Here is a 15519-nt window from a genome sequence, read left to right on the forward strand (position 1 = left end):
GGCACAGAGTTAAATCATTGTCCCTTGGATTCCCAGAACACAAGAACCCTATAGGACAGATAATCCACCTAGTCTAGAGGGCACCCTGGAAATGTGATCATTTCATAGGAGCCAGACTAGTCTTTCAAGTAATGACAGCTGCAAAGACTTCTCCAGACCATCCCTTAGAATCAGAACCCAGACAGGGATCAGGCAGACCACACCTTGACCATGACTGCTTAATTATGCATACCTCCTACCTCTCTGCTCCAATTAGTTCTCTACTTAAACCTAAAGCTCATGTTAGTATCTCAAAGATGGACTTGGGATCCCTGGACCCCTTTATCTGTCCCTTGTCCCAGTGTGGCCACATTAAATAAATCCCCCTTCTATGCTTTTCCACCATTTCTGGTCTCTTTCATAAGCATATGAGGTGGTCGAGCCTGGTGTGTTGGGGCTGCCAGAGCGTAGGCTTTCATCTAAGGATCTCAGGAACAAAGTCTGAAATAAGCCTCATGGAGCTGAAATCAACATAACATCCATAACATCGGGGCTGAATTCTCTGCAGTCTCTAGAAAAGAATCCTTTTCCTGGCATTTCCCAGCTTCTAGAAAGTAGACAATTTCCACCTTCCTGGGCTCATGACCTTTATCCAGACAGTCTCTACATTTCCTCTATAAAGCTCCCTAGAAGGGCAATGGACCCACTCAGACAGTCCAGAATAGCATCCCTACCTTGTGATCCTTAGTTTATCACATCTGTGTCCTATGTTCAAAGTATATCTTGTCTTCAGCAATAGGGTCTGACCTTCAAGTTCTGAGAGATAACCAAGAGTTCCAGCAATAACTTGTATTTTAGGAGTGTCTTGGACTACTCTGACCAACAACTTGACAGGAAGTCTCTCCTGTCTGACACTGTGCTCCTTGCCATACAGCTTCCAGGTATACATATACACTAATGTTCAGACACCGTATGTGTATTTCTCAGGGGGTTCCCAATCCAACACATTTCCTTCTGGTTCCCATGACAGCCAAGCTCTATTCATCTCTCCTCTCCCCCACTACCCCGTCCAACCTCCCTTCTCCCTTCCCAGTCTAAGTGTCCACATTTTTCCCACCCTCCCTGTCCCCCATAACACCCACCTCCCACCATCTCCCTCTCTCCTGAGTTCCCTGACCCTAACCCCCATGGTCCTCTGCCTGTCCCTCCCTCTAGTAGAACACTCCCACTTTCCTAACCTCCCACTTTCCTAACCCCCCCCTCCCCAATAACAACTGTTCCCTACTAGCCCTCTCTTTTGGGCTCTTTGTTCCCCTTTACCTCCATGTTTCCTTTCCCTTTCCCTGGCTCCTGCTGTTACATCAGGATATATACTCACATATAAGGGATCGGTTCTATGATCCGCAAATGAGGGATAATATGCATTGCTTGCTTTTCTGAGTTTGTGTTACTTCATTTAGTATAACAGTTTCCATTCATTTACCTGAAAATGTCAGAATTTCATCTTAATGCTGAGTAGAACTCCATTGCGTAAATGTACCACATTTTATTATCCATTCATCAGTTGAGGAACATTTAGGTTGTTTCCATTTCTTACCTATTGTGAAAAGAGCAGCAACAAACATGGATGTACAGTTATCTGTACTGCAGGATGACTCCTTTGGGTATATGCCAAGGACTGGTATAACCGGATCATATAGATTCAATTTTAGCTTTTAAAGAATTCTCCACACTGCTTTCCATAGTGGTTGCACAAGTATGCATTCCCACCAGCAGTGAATTGAGTGTTTCCCTTTCTCCACATCCTCACCAGCATTTGGTGTTTTTCGTTCCCTTGATTTTAGCCAGTTTGACTGGGGTAAAATAGAATCTCAAAGTAGTTTTTATCTGCATTTCTCTAATTACTAAGGATGTTGAGCACCTTTTAAGGTGTTTCTTAGTCATTTTTATTTCTTCATTGGAGATCTCTCTGTTCAGACACACAGCCCATCTTTTTATTGGGTCGTTCATTTTCTTATTTCTTGTTTTTGAAGTTCTTTGTATATTCTGAATATTAATCATAATATTAGCAGGTGAAGATTTTCTCCCATTTAGTAGGTTTCCTCTTCACTTCTTTGGTTGTTTCTTTTGCTGTACAGAAGCTTTGAAGCTTAACTTAATGAAGTTCCATTTGTTGATTGTTGATCTTAATGCCTGAGCAACTGATATCCAAATTAGAAAGTCCTTTACTACACCTATATCTTGCAGGATACTGCCTATATTTTCTTCTAAAAGTTTCAGATTTTATATTGAGGTCTTTGACCCTTTGGAGTTGACTTTGGTGCAGGGTGAAAGATAAGGGTCCAATTTAATTCTTCTACAGGTGGAGATTCAGTTTTGCCAGCACCATTTGTTGAAGATACTGTCTTTCCTTCTTTCTGTGTTCTTTGCACCTTTGTCAAATAGCAGGTGGCTGAACTTGCATGTACTCACGTTTGGGTTTTCTATCGTGTTCCATTGAGCTACATGTCTGTTTTTGTGCCAGTACTATGCTGTTTTTATGACTAACACTCGGTAATATAGTTTGAGATCTGGTATGGTGATTCCCCCAGCATTGTTCTTTTTGCCCAAGATTGCTTTGGATATCTGGGGTCTTTTTGTGCTTCCATATGAATTTTAGGATGGAAAAACAAATCTTTTTTAAAAAATGAGGTTTAGCCAGGAATGGTAGTACATACTTTTAATCCTAGTTAGTACTCAGGAGGCCGAGGCAGGCAGGTTTCTGTGAGATCAAGGCCAGCCTGGTCAAGTTCCAGGCCATCTGGGGCTCCAGGGAGACTTTGTCTCAAACACCAAATAATAATAATAATAATAATAATAATAATAATAATAATAATAATATAAAAGGTGCAGTGTAACTGAAGAAGACACCCAACATTGACTTCTAGCTTCCACATAGGCCTTCATGTGCACTCCACACACACAAAAACATGTACACACATATACACTTCACATGCAGACACACACACACACACACATACACAAAATCATAAATGCAATCCTATTCATAATAGTCACAAAAGACAAATAAAATAATAGGAATAAACTTAACCAAGAAGTGAAAGATCTCTACAGTAAAAATTACATGGGCCAGGCATGACATATACCTGTCATCTCACCACTTGGGATGAAGAAGGAGGATTGTAAGTTCAAGGTCAGCCTACAATATATAATGAGAGCATGACTCAAACAATCAACCAATCAAACAAACAAAATATAAAACACTGAAGAAATAAACTGAAGAGGTAAAGTTCATGGACTACAAGAATTAATATTGATAAATGCCTATACTACCCCAAACAACAAGACAGACACAATGTAATTCTTATCAAAATACCCACGACTTTTCTTACAGAAATAGGGAACTCTCCTTAAAGTCTTATGGAAGCACCAAAGACCCAAAATAGCCAAAGAAATATTGAGGAAAAAAAGAAGCAAAGCTGAAGACATCAAAATACCTGATTTCAAGGCATACTGCAGAACTATAATAACCCAAAGAACATAGTATTAGCATAAAACCAGATACATAGATCAAGGGTACATAATAGAGGACACAGAAAGAAATTCAAGCATTTACTGTCAGTTGATTCAATACAAAGTTACCAAAAGCATAAAGGGAAAAATAGCTTATTCAACACAGAGGGCTATGAAAACAGAATAGCCACACACAAGTTTGAAACTTGACCTATGTCTCTCACTTTGTGCAAAAATGAAAATGAGTTAAGGAGTAAAACCCCAAACTCCGAAAACTATCAGAATAAAACATAAGGGAAACATTTTAAAATATTGATATAGACAATGATTTTCTGGATAGGACTAAAAAAAGAACAAGAAACAAAAGCAAAGATTGACAAATGGGATCACAGTAAATTAAAAAGTTTTGCATAGAAAGGAACCACTGAAGAGATTGATGAGGCAACCTACAGAATGGGAGAAAAATCTTTGCTATTTATTCACCTGACAGAGGGTTAATATCCAGAATATATAAGTAATTCATAAAAACAAGTAATTTAATTAAAAATTGGCAAATGATCTAACACTTTTCAAAAGAATAAGTACAAGTGGTTGATAAATATGTGAAAAAATGCTTAATATCATTAGCCACCAGGGAAAGGCAAATTGAAACTACAATGATATATCATCTCATCCCAGTCAAAGTGGCTATTATTTTTTTAATATTATTTTCATTTTATGTGTATGAGTGTATCGCCTACATGTATGCAAGTGCACCTGTGTTGTGTGCAATGCCCGCAGAGGCCAGAAGAGGGCATCATATTACCTGGGACTGGAGTTATGGACTGTTTGTTGTTAACAGCCAATGTGGGGTGCTGGGAACTAAACTCGGGTCCTCTGCAAAAGCAACCAGTACTCTTAACTGCTGAGCCATGTCTCCAGCCCCTATGGCTAATTTTTTAAAAATACTCAGTAACAAAACTCCCAAACAAAAACAAAGAACATTTAAGAGAGCATTTGGAGAAAAATATACCATTGTATACATACAAAGGAAATGAAATCAGCAAACCAAAGTAATACCTAGATGCCCATGTTTATTGTATCTATATTCATTATAGCTAAAAAGTAGATTTAACCTTGGTGCCCATCAACAGATGCATAAAGAAAATATGGAATACATGCACAATGGAGTATTATAATCATAAAGAAGAATGAAATCTTGTCATGTAAAACAAAATGGATGGAACTGGAAGATACCATGTTAAGTAAATAATCCAGACACAAAGACATGTGCCACATGTTCTCTTATGTGTGAAAATTAAAATAAAAAAAAAAGTTAGTGAACCTAAAAGTAGAAGAGTGACTACTGAGGAATGGGAAGGGTGGTGCCAGTATAAAGATAGATATGATCTGTGATCAGTGCATGGTATATGCATGTATGGACATATCCCATTCATTTGTACAATGTATATGTGTTTAAAAATGAAATAAATACCTGAGGCTAGACAGGTTACAGGACATAGGGGAGAACCTAATACTAGTTTTCTATTAAATAGTTATCATATTAAAATGACTCCAATGACTTATTGTTATACCCATACATTAACACATCTCTTAACTCTCACCAGAAAAGCTTCCTTATGCAAGAGATGTGATTAACACAGAAACCCTCAACTGGCCAATGTGCAGAGAACAAGAGACTGAAAACTGCTTATGTCTGAATAGGACGCTTATATCAAACTTCTGCCGCCCCCCTCCCAAAGCTCAGGGATCGTTGAGGAAAAAGGGGCAGAAAGATTTTAAGAGCCAGAAGTGGTGGATGACCACAAAGAAACAGAGTCTTCCAGACAGCTGGTCAGTTACTCATATGAACTCGTATAGCAATGGTTACAGCATGTATGCACAAGTCCCATGCAAGCTCAAACCAGACAAAATCTCAACATAGACATGGGAAAGTCAGAAAGAAATCCCAACCAAACCTAAGGAAATCATGGCAACTGATGGCTGCTGGGAGGAGCAGAGGCAAGTCTCTTGGTAGGTTGGTAGGTTAACCATACTCCAGTGGATAGACTCACACTAAAGATTTGGGGACACAAATTAGAGTCTACAGCGTGTGTATACATATACATATATATATGTTTATATGTATATACATATATACTAGGCTTCATTAAATTGGGTGGGGCAATAAGGGGAGTGTGGATAAGGGAGGGGATCTGAATACCATCAAATTATATTGTATGTAAATTGCAAGAATTCAACAAAACAAAATGAAAGAAAAATGTGTCTGTGTGTGTGTGTGTGCAAAAGTCAACAAGGATCGAGACCAAATTGTTAAATGTTATTACTACTGAATAACAGGAACTGTAGGAATAACAGTGATTTTAATGTTCTTTTATACTTTCTCACACTCTCTGGGAACTTTCCCATCAAAGACACAAGACCTATATAGCCAGAAAAGCTCATTTCCAGGTTGTATAACATAACATACAAAATATGAGCAACTGAAAGCCTATAGACTAACTGCAGCAGCTGAGACCAAAGATTACACATGTGGCAGCGAGTACAGCCAAGAAAATCTGTCACCTCCCTTTGTAATCCTTTTGGGTAATTCACATGCTCAAAATGTGACTTAGCTTCACATGATTTAGAAGTGCATTGATGCCATTCCCATAAACTTACAGGTCTTGTTCTCTTCAGTTCTTACTTTATCCTGAGGTCTGGGAGGTCATTCCACCTTGATGAGTGATGCCTATACTCTGGTTGCTACGTAGTCTTTGAAAAGGAGCTCAGTTCCTTTTCCTGCCCATTAGGTGGGGCAAGAAAGTGTTAGAAGAGTTCCTTCCAATCAAAACATGACCAGAAAGATTGCTGTCAAAGCAGTAAGGAGTTGAGAATTCAGAAGTTATTCCAATTTACTTAGTGGCATTGATGGTAAAACCTTTCTAGGAAAAAAACTGTTGTCATAATTTTCCAGAGAAAATCTAAGATGAGACTAAAGTGTTTCAATACTTGACAATCTCACCTGCAACTGGAACATTTTTCTAACATGTTTACATTAAAAGTTCTCCAGTTGAGGGCTGGGGAGATGGCTTAGTTGGTGAATTGCTCACTGTGCAAATACAAGGACCTGAGCTCTGACCCCCAGCACCCATGTAAAAATCTGGGCATGGTGGCATGTCCCTCACGGGGAGGCAGAAATGGGACTCTCTGGGGCTAGCCGGCCAGCCAGTCTAGTCTAGCCAAGTAATCAAGCTCCAATTCAGTGAGAGTCACTGTTTAAAAAAGATAGTCTTATAGAAGCCACCCAACGTCTACCTCTGGCCTCCACATGTGCATGCACACACACACACACACACACACACACACAATGTTGAAATGCAAATTAAAACTACATTGAGGTATAATTTTCATGGATCAAATTGGCAAAACCTTCAAAGCCTGTTAACACACTTTGTGGAGAAATCAGCTCCCCTGTAGTTCACTACAGGAATCAAAACTGGTACAAATTCTATGGAAAAGGGCTGACACCAGTATTTCATATACTTTCACTTTTTAAATAGGATCTCACTATGTAGCCCAGGCTAGCCTTGAACATGTGCTACTCCTGCTTTAGACTCTTGAGTGCTGGGGTTACAGATGTGTACCACCTTATCTGGCATCTGTATGCATTTTTACTCTTCACCTCAACAATCTCATTTCTTGGAGTTTGAAGATTCACCTTTGACAATATGAAAATAAATAGGCATAAGGTTGTCTCAGCATAATTTGCAATTACAAAATATCAAAAACTATCTAAATATCCAAATATGAGAATGTTTGAGTAAGCTATATCTATACAATGAGGAATTATGAAGCCATAAAGAATGAGGGCAGTCTCACAAACTTCTGTGGAGCTGTTTCCAGTATATTTTAGATGAACATAGGCAAGCTTCAAGAAGATACAGAGGTTGCTATCTTCTGTAAGGAAAAGGGGGAAATAAGAACAGATACTTGGGAGCTGGAGAGGGGAAAATAAAAACAAATACTTGGGAGCTGGAGAGGTGGTTCAGTGGTTAAGAGCACTTGCTGCTCTTGCAGAGGACTTGGGTTCAGTTCCCAGCATCCAAATGAGCACTCACAAGTATTTGAACTCCAGCTTCAGGGGATCCTATACCCTCTTCTGGCTTCCGTGGGCACTGTACGCACGTGATGCACTTACAGATGTATAGGCTAAACACTGAGTATAACTTTTTGTGTAGTTTGATTTGTGTATGTTCAAGTTCTACATAAGCAAAAATATCAGTAAGAAGGGGGGAAGTTAAACCTGAAGTGAAGTGGAAAACTATTTCAAGTGAGTAACAATCGCATTGTGAGGGCTGGAGGGATGGCAACTGATCCAAATAGATGAAGACAATATTTATCTAGACCTTCTGTTTGTAACACAGAGTTAGATCTTTTCAAGTATATCCTCAACTATTTTATATGTTTACTTACTGTAGTGGTGTCAGTGAAATGGTTCTGAAACTATTTTAATGAAACTATTCTAACTGTTGCTGTGCTTTGTATTTTGAATGTCCTCAAAGGCCAGTGTGTAGGAGGCTTTGTGTGTGAGTGCAACTGGGAAGCAGTGAAACCTTTAACTGATGGGGCCTGATAAGAGGTCTTCAAGATGATTGGGAATGTGACTATGAAGAGGCTTGCACAAGGGCCCTGGCCCTTTCTTTTTCTCTCTGTCCTTTGTCTCTCTATGTAAGCAGTTTTCTGGTACTACATGCTTCTCCCATGACCTGCTGCCTTACCACAGACTCCAAAGCAGCAGGCCTGAACCAGAAAAGACTGGAATAGTTGGAACCTTCAAAACGATGAGAAAAAAAAAAAAATCTTTTGAGACCAGGTTTTGTGTTAGCCCAGGCTGTCCTTGAACTTGCTTTGATCCTCTTGCCACAGCCTCCCAAGTGCTGGGGTTATAGGCATGAGCCATCACACTTGGTAAAATATTTTCTTGTTAAAAGTTTATTATCACCGGGCGTGGTGGCGCATGCCTTTAATCCCAGCACTCAGGAGGCAGAGGCAAGCAGATCCCTGTGAGTTCAAGGCCAGCCTGATCTACATAGTGAGTTCCAGGACAGCTGTGGCTACAGGGAGACCCTGTCTCAAAAAGACCAAAAAAAAAAAGTTTATTATCTAAGGTGTTTTGCTATGATGACAAAAAGTTTACAGATATATTATTACATGATTAACTGAGGAAATGATTTGCTACTTGTTGGGAGTTTGGCCTCTCACTCTGGATAAGGCATACACATGTAAACAAAAGGCCAGAAGAATCCTGTGGGGATGGATGAAAAGTATCCATGTGAATTCATAACTTCCAATATATACATATGCATAGGAATATATGCATCTGTATTTCCTAGGTGTGGCTGCTGAAAAGATCTGTAGACCTAAAGGAAGAAATACCTTAAGCACCAGGGGACAGAGGGGTGAGAGAGCTAGAATATGAATATATGGGGGAAATGCTAATAGTTGAATCTGGTAAATGTTATGTGGATATTACTTTTTAAGATTTATTTTTAGCCTGCATGTATTTAAGTATACCTGTGTCTTGCAATGCCCATAGAGGCCAGAAAAAGGTGTTAGGTCCCCTGGAACTGAAGTTTCTAAGGATTGTGAGCTACCATGTGGGTGCTGGGATTCAAACCTATGTCCTCTGCAAGACCAGCCAGTGCTCTTAACTGGTGAACCATCTCTCCAGCCCTCATATGCACCTGTTCTGTACGTTTGAAACTCTTCCCAAATTTAAAACTTTTAAATATATATGTTGTCATCTATTTCTAACTTATGAAAAAAATTGCTCTGTATTTCCAAGCCATAAATGTCTACTTGAGAAAATACGGACTTGGTCCGGTGGCAAGCAGGGAAGATGCTGGGGACAATTAATAAGGCAGATCTTGGGGTCAAGAGGAAGCCCACTGGGGATGAGCAGTGAGTCAACTTATTAGGTAGCATTTGGCACAGAACAAATGCCAAGTTTGTCGGCTAAGGTTCCTGTATCCTTCATTCCATCTCCAGGAAGCCATGAAACAGAGCTCCCAATTGAACCATTGGGAGATCAGTTTGGGTGAGTAAGAAACCTTAATGGCAGTCCCCCTTCCTGCCTTTCTCTCCAAGTAGTACATAAGCCAGCTGCTAGAACTTGAACTTATGTTCTGCTGGTACCAGGAGGCTACTATAAGATTTTGGCAAAAACAGAAACCTTTCCTCATTTGGTAAATAATTTTTGAGCTACTCTTGCAAGCCAGAGAATAGAGTTAAGTGAAGAGATGACATAAACAGACTGTGGTTCTTAGTGAGTTGGGGCTTCAAACAGAGCTATGTTTAGGCATACTGAGGCAGTTGATCCAGTGAGGCCAGAGTGTCAGGAACAAGGCACCTGATAAGGCAAATGCAGGGAAAGAGCATTTGAAACAACAAAGATTGGCAAACCTGTGCAAGGGTGTGAAAGCAAGAGAATGGGGCTGGGGTGATGGCTCATTGGTTAAAGTGCTTGCGAGGACTGGTGTTCAGATTCCCAGAAACCCACGTAAATGCAGAGTGGTCATGGCAGTCTACCTCAGAAGACAGAGACAGGGGACCTCCCAGAGTAAGCTGGCTAGCAATACTAGTCATATGGGTGAGCTCTGGGTGTGATTGACAGATCCTGTCTCACAGAATAAGGTGCAAGGGTAATTGAGGATGATTCCTGACATCCCCTAGGGCCTCCACATGAACACACGTGTACCCACATATACAAAAATATGTACACACACACACACACACACGAGAATGGAAAAAGACTTAAAAAAAGCAAGCGTATGGCACAGCTGAAGGGATTTCAAGGGGCTTGATGCATTCTGCTGAGGGCAGCTGAGCAGGGAAATAAGCACATAAAAGAATGCTCAACACATCACTCTAGGGAAAAGCACATACACGAAAGGTGCATCCACCAGAATGATAAACAAAGAACTTGAGCTGACAGGGATGCAATGTTGAGCGATCAGATATCTCTTTCCCACATTCCTGATGAGGGCATAAAATACTAAGGGTACTCAGGAAATAATTTGGCTCTATTATAAAATTATTACATATAACCACGAGATCTAGAAATCCTACCCCTGCATATTAAGTGAAATAAAATTTATGCCTGAGTAAAGACCTTGCTTTATTCATAACTTCTAAAATATGGAAGCAATCAATGTGTATGAAGTAGTGAATAGTCAACTTAAATTACAGTACATCTAGACAACAGACTACTACTTAGTAGTAACAAACAATGAATTCAGGGGTAGAGAGGGTGGGAAGAAAAGAGCCCTTTAATAATGGATAGAAATGAGGTCCATTTAAGCAAGGTGTGGTAGCTCATGCCTGTAATCCCAGCACTCAGGGAGCAAAGGCAGACAGATTTCTGTGAATCTGAGGCCAGTCTATTTCCACATTGTAATTTCCAGGTCAGTCAGGGCTGCATGAGACCCTCTGTCAAATAAACAAACAAAAATCCCCCAAAAGAGGTTCATTTAGATTTATTATGTTTAATAAGTTTTCACTAGAATATAAGTGCTTTCATAACAAATGGATGGATTTTGAGATATAGGTGATAACACAGATGACTCTTAAGAGAAGCATTAAAGGAAAGATGCCAAACACACAGGCTATATGCTGTATGAACTCAACTATACGACATTCTAGGAAAAGAAGTATAGCCATAAAAACATTGCTAAGTAATGCAATTAAAAGTTAGTAAATGGTATTGGTGCAGTGGTAGCACTTCCATCTTGGGAGCAATCAACAACTGTATAATGGGACTTTTAAAGCATGCTCAATGGGAGGGAATTTATGTGTAGTACTGTAAACATAGCCAAATACACACGGCTTAAGAAGTCATAGACCTGGAGAAAATCAACTTCTGTCACTGTCCTAGAAGAATGTAATTTCTTACTATGTTCTAAATATGTACCTTTATATTTACAGACAAGTGTACCTCTCACCACTCATCAAAGCAGCTTTTTTTTTTTTGCAACAGATGGAGACTATTACAAAGTTCCACACCTAGTCAAATGCAGAGAACAAGTGACTGTGAAGTTTTTAACCCTAAGTGACACATTTACAATGCAACCTCTATACCCAAGGTCCAGGGAATACCGAGTAAGAGGGGACAAAAAGAATATAAGAGCCAGAGGGAGAAGATATCTGCTGCTAGTTAATGTATCTAGACATGATGGGGAAGCTGCACCAATGAAAGTGCCACAGAATCAACTGACATGCAAAGGTGGATGAGGGAAGGGAGTGCTATGGGGTCCCACCTAAAGATGAGCTACAGGCAATCAATGGATGCAGGGGGAGGAAGAATCAGTTTTCTCCAGGGACCAACTCCCTGAGAGGTAACCTAATCCCAAATGGATAGCCCTAAACATAGGTACACAGAAGCACCACTTAATGGACTCAGTGCATTATACATATATATCTATATTTATAAAGCTATATATGTGCACATAAAAATAATAAAGATGACAAAAAATTAAGAGGGAGTAGGGGACATGGGAAAAGTTGGAGGAAGACCGGGAGGGATGAAAATAATGCAAAGACAATACCCATGTATGAAATTCTTAAAAAGTCAGTCAGCAAATGAGCTTGGGTTGGATATGAAACTCAGTGATAGAGCACTTGCTTAGCATGCATGAGGCTGTGGGTTCAACCCACAGTAGCCACCCCAAAACTAGCTGAGAAGACATTTCAAAAGAATGTAAATTGCCTAATAATTATGTGAAAATTTTCAGTACCATTAGCTATCAGGGAACTGCAAATCAAAAATACAATGAAATAGCATTTCATCTCAGCCAGGGTGGCTATTACCAAAAAACTGCTGGCAAAGACATGGAGAAAAGGAATGTTTAGACACTGTTAATAATGGAAATTAGTCAGTCAGCATGGGGGATCCGCAAAATATTACAACTGCTTCTTGGTATAGATTCAAAGGGAATAAGTCAGAAAGCCAGAGATATATGCACAGCCATGTTTATCGTAGCTCTGCCAACAGTGGTTATGATATGGTATTGGTCTGAATGCCCATCAAGAGTTGGGAAAAAAACGTGAGAGGGCCTGAGAACTAGCTCAGGCTCAGGAAGTGAAAGTGCTTGTACAAGTCTGACAACCTGAGTTTTGTGTCCAGATCGCACGTGACTGCTCAAAGTTGTCCTCTGATGTCTACATGCATGCCACCATGGTATGCATGGGAGGGAGGCTTTCTCTCCCCCTCTCTCTATATATATTCTATTATATGTATATATAATACATATAATAATTAATAATTAAGCTCAGGTAACTGAACTTAATATCTATTATATGTATATATAAGAGAGAGAAAGAGAGAGAGAGGAGAGAGAGAAGACAGAAGAGAGGAGAGAGGAGAGAGAATCTAAGTAGATAAGAAACTGTGAGGGATGGCTGAGGAAACAGCTCAGTCAGTAAAGTGCCTGCCTCAGAAGCATGAGGACCTGAGTTCTCAAAAAATAAGGCATAGAACAATTAAGAAGACATCTGGTGCCAACTTCTGGCCTCCACAGGTACACACGTGTGCATGCATGTACACACATGTGCACCCAAATGAACATATACATACATACAAGAAAATAGGGAACACACACATGAGGGTATTGTTCAGTCACAAAAAGTAAAATTCTATCATTTTAAGCAAAAACTGGAACTGGAGGACATCATGTTAGACGAAATAAGCTAGTCACAGAAAGACAAATGCTGCGTGTTTTTTTGTATGTGGAAACTAAAATAAGTCAACCTAAATGTAGTTAGTGATTAACAGAGGGTGAGAAGAGTGTGTCTATGGGGGAGGGTGGGTAAAGGGAGGTTGGATTTGACCTGTGCATGCCATACATGTGTATGGAAATATTACAATGAACTCCATTCATACACACGTGAGCTAGTAATAAACGTTTTAGAAAGATAAAAAACAAAAACATGTTATTTGTTAGGAGCAGAAGGTGAAGAGATGGTATATAATCCGCTAAGGCATAAAAACTTTTTGGGGTGATTATTTTGTCAGTGGTTACATAACAGTCTTAGTCAAACTCATTTTACTATATATTGTACAAGGATGAATGTTACTTACCACAATATACTGGACTTTAAAATGTTAATTCCAGGAGCTGGGTCTATAGCTCAATGGTAGAGCATTTGTCTGTCATACATGAAGTCCTAGGTTCAATTCCAGGTATGGCAAAAAAAAATGTCTATTGCTTCAACAGGATGTGTTGATTCATACCTGTAATCACATCATTTGGGAGATAGAGGCAGGAGGATCACAAGTTCAAGGTTGGCTATACAGTGAGTTCCAGGCCAGCCTGGGTTATGTGAGACCCTTTCCTCCCAAAACAAATCAAGCCAAGCCATTATAAATGCCTGGGTCTGAATCCTGGCTTGTAGCTGGTGATGTTGGGCAAGTTATTTCCTTCCTCTGTGCCTTAGTTTCATCATGTATTAAATGAGCACAAACCTACTTACCTTGTAGGGTTTTTATGAAAATGAGCCCATTCCTGGAAAGTGCTTAGAACACTCCCTGGAAGTATTTAATACACATGTACTGTTATTGTGTGGTGTATGTGTGTGGGGTGTGTGTGTGTGTTGTGTTTGTCGGTCAACCTAAGGGATTCTTCAGGAACTGTTCACTTTGTCTTGTGAGATGGGAGTCTCTCACTGGCCTAGAACTCAGCAGGTAGGCGAGGCTGGCTGGCCAACGAACCTTGGGAATAAATTTCTACAAAACCTAGAGGGAAAAAAAAAGGAACATGATAGGTCTCTCTGGATTTGAGTTTCTGGGTGAACTAGGCAGCTACTAACTTAGGTGTCAGTTTTCAGAATGAGAATGGTGGCAGGACATTCAGACGGAATTTTTTATTGTCAGAATGAATGTGCAGACAGTTGAGAGAGAGGGGTCAGGGCTAGAGAGAACTTTTTAAAACCTTAACAAAAACTACAGTACATAAGAATCTAAATGAAATCCAAGTACTGTATGGTACAAAAGAAGAGAGACAAGGTCTAAACTTCCAGCAGCACCAGCACAGAGACAAGAAGCCCTCTACGGAGATATTGGAGAGGGGAGAAAATGACATAAAATAAGCCAAGGGAAGAAAGAAGTAAGAGAATTCAACTAACACCAGAACAGCTATTGTGCTATGGGAGATGTCAGACTAAATGAATAAAGAACAGTAAAGGGAGAAGAGGAAATAAGTGGAACAGCTCAGACAGCCAGGCCTAGGGCTTGGGGCTCTGTGGAGCCATTACAAGAGAGGTTTGCAGGGAGACAATGATCAGCAAATGCAATGACAAATCTCCAGCTTTGAGAGCCAGGCCCCAAACACCTGCCACTGATACATTTCAGAATTATCAGAGGAAAGAGTAAACTAGTAAATCAGTTGTCAAAAAAGCAAGGCCAGGGACTGGAGCGATGGCTTGGTAGTTAAGAGCACTGGCTGTTCTTACAGGGGACCTGGGTTTGATTACCAACATCCACATGGCAGCTAACAACCATCCATTTAACTCCAGTTCCAGGGGATCTGATGTTCTCTTCTGACCTCTGAAGGCACTGCACGACAGAGGTGTACTTAACATATATGCAGGCAATACACTCATACACAAAAAATAAAAATATTTTTAAAAGATAAAAAGCAAAGGTGGTGGGGCTGGAGAGATGGCTCAGCAGTTAAGAGCACTGTCTGTTCTTGCAGAAGACCCAAGTTTGAATCCCAGCACCTACATAGTGGTTAACAACCACCCATAGCTCCAGTTCCAGGGGACCCAACACCTGTCCTCCATGGGTACTGCATGACACAGGTGCACGTACACACATGCAGGCATAACACTCATACACATAGAATAAAAATAAATAAATTTAAAAATAAAAAAACAAAACAAAAACAAAAAAAGGTGATTCATACATAAAAGAATGGGAACAAAAGCAATGGAGAAATGTTTACAAAACAGAGTAACTTCCAACTACTCTATTTTACAAAATTGTAGAAT

Source organism: Nannospalax galili, unplaced genomic scaffold (assembly GCF_000622305.1).
Source record: "Nannospalax galili isolate Female #2095 unplaced genomic scaffold, S.galili_v1.0 scaffold217, whole genome shotgun sequence".
Classification (NCBI taxonomy): Eukaryota; Metazoa; Chordata; class Mammalia; order Rodentia; family Spalacidae; genus Nannospalax; species Nannospalax galili.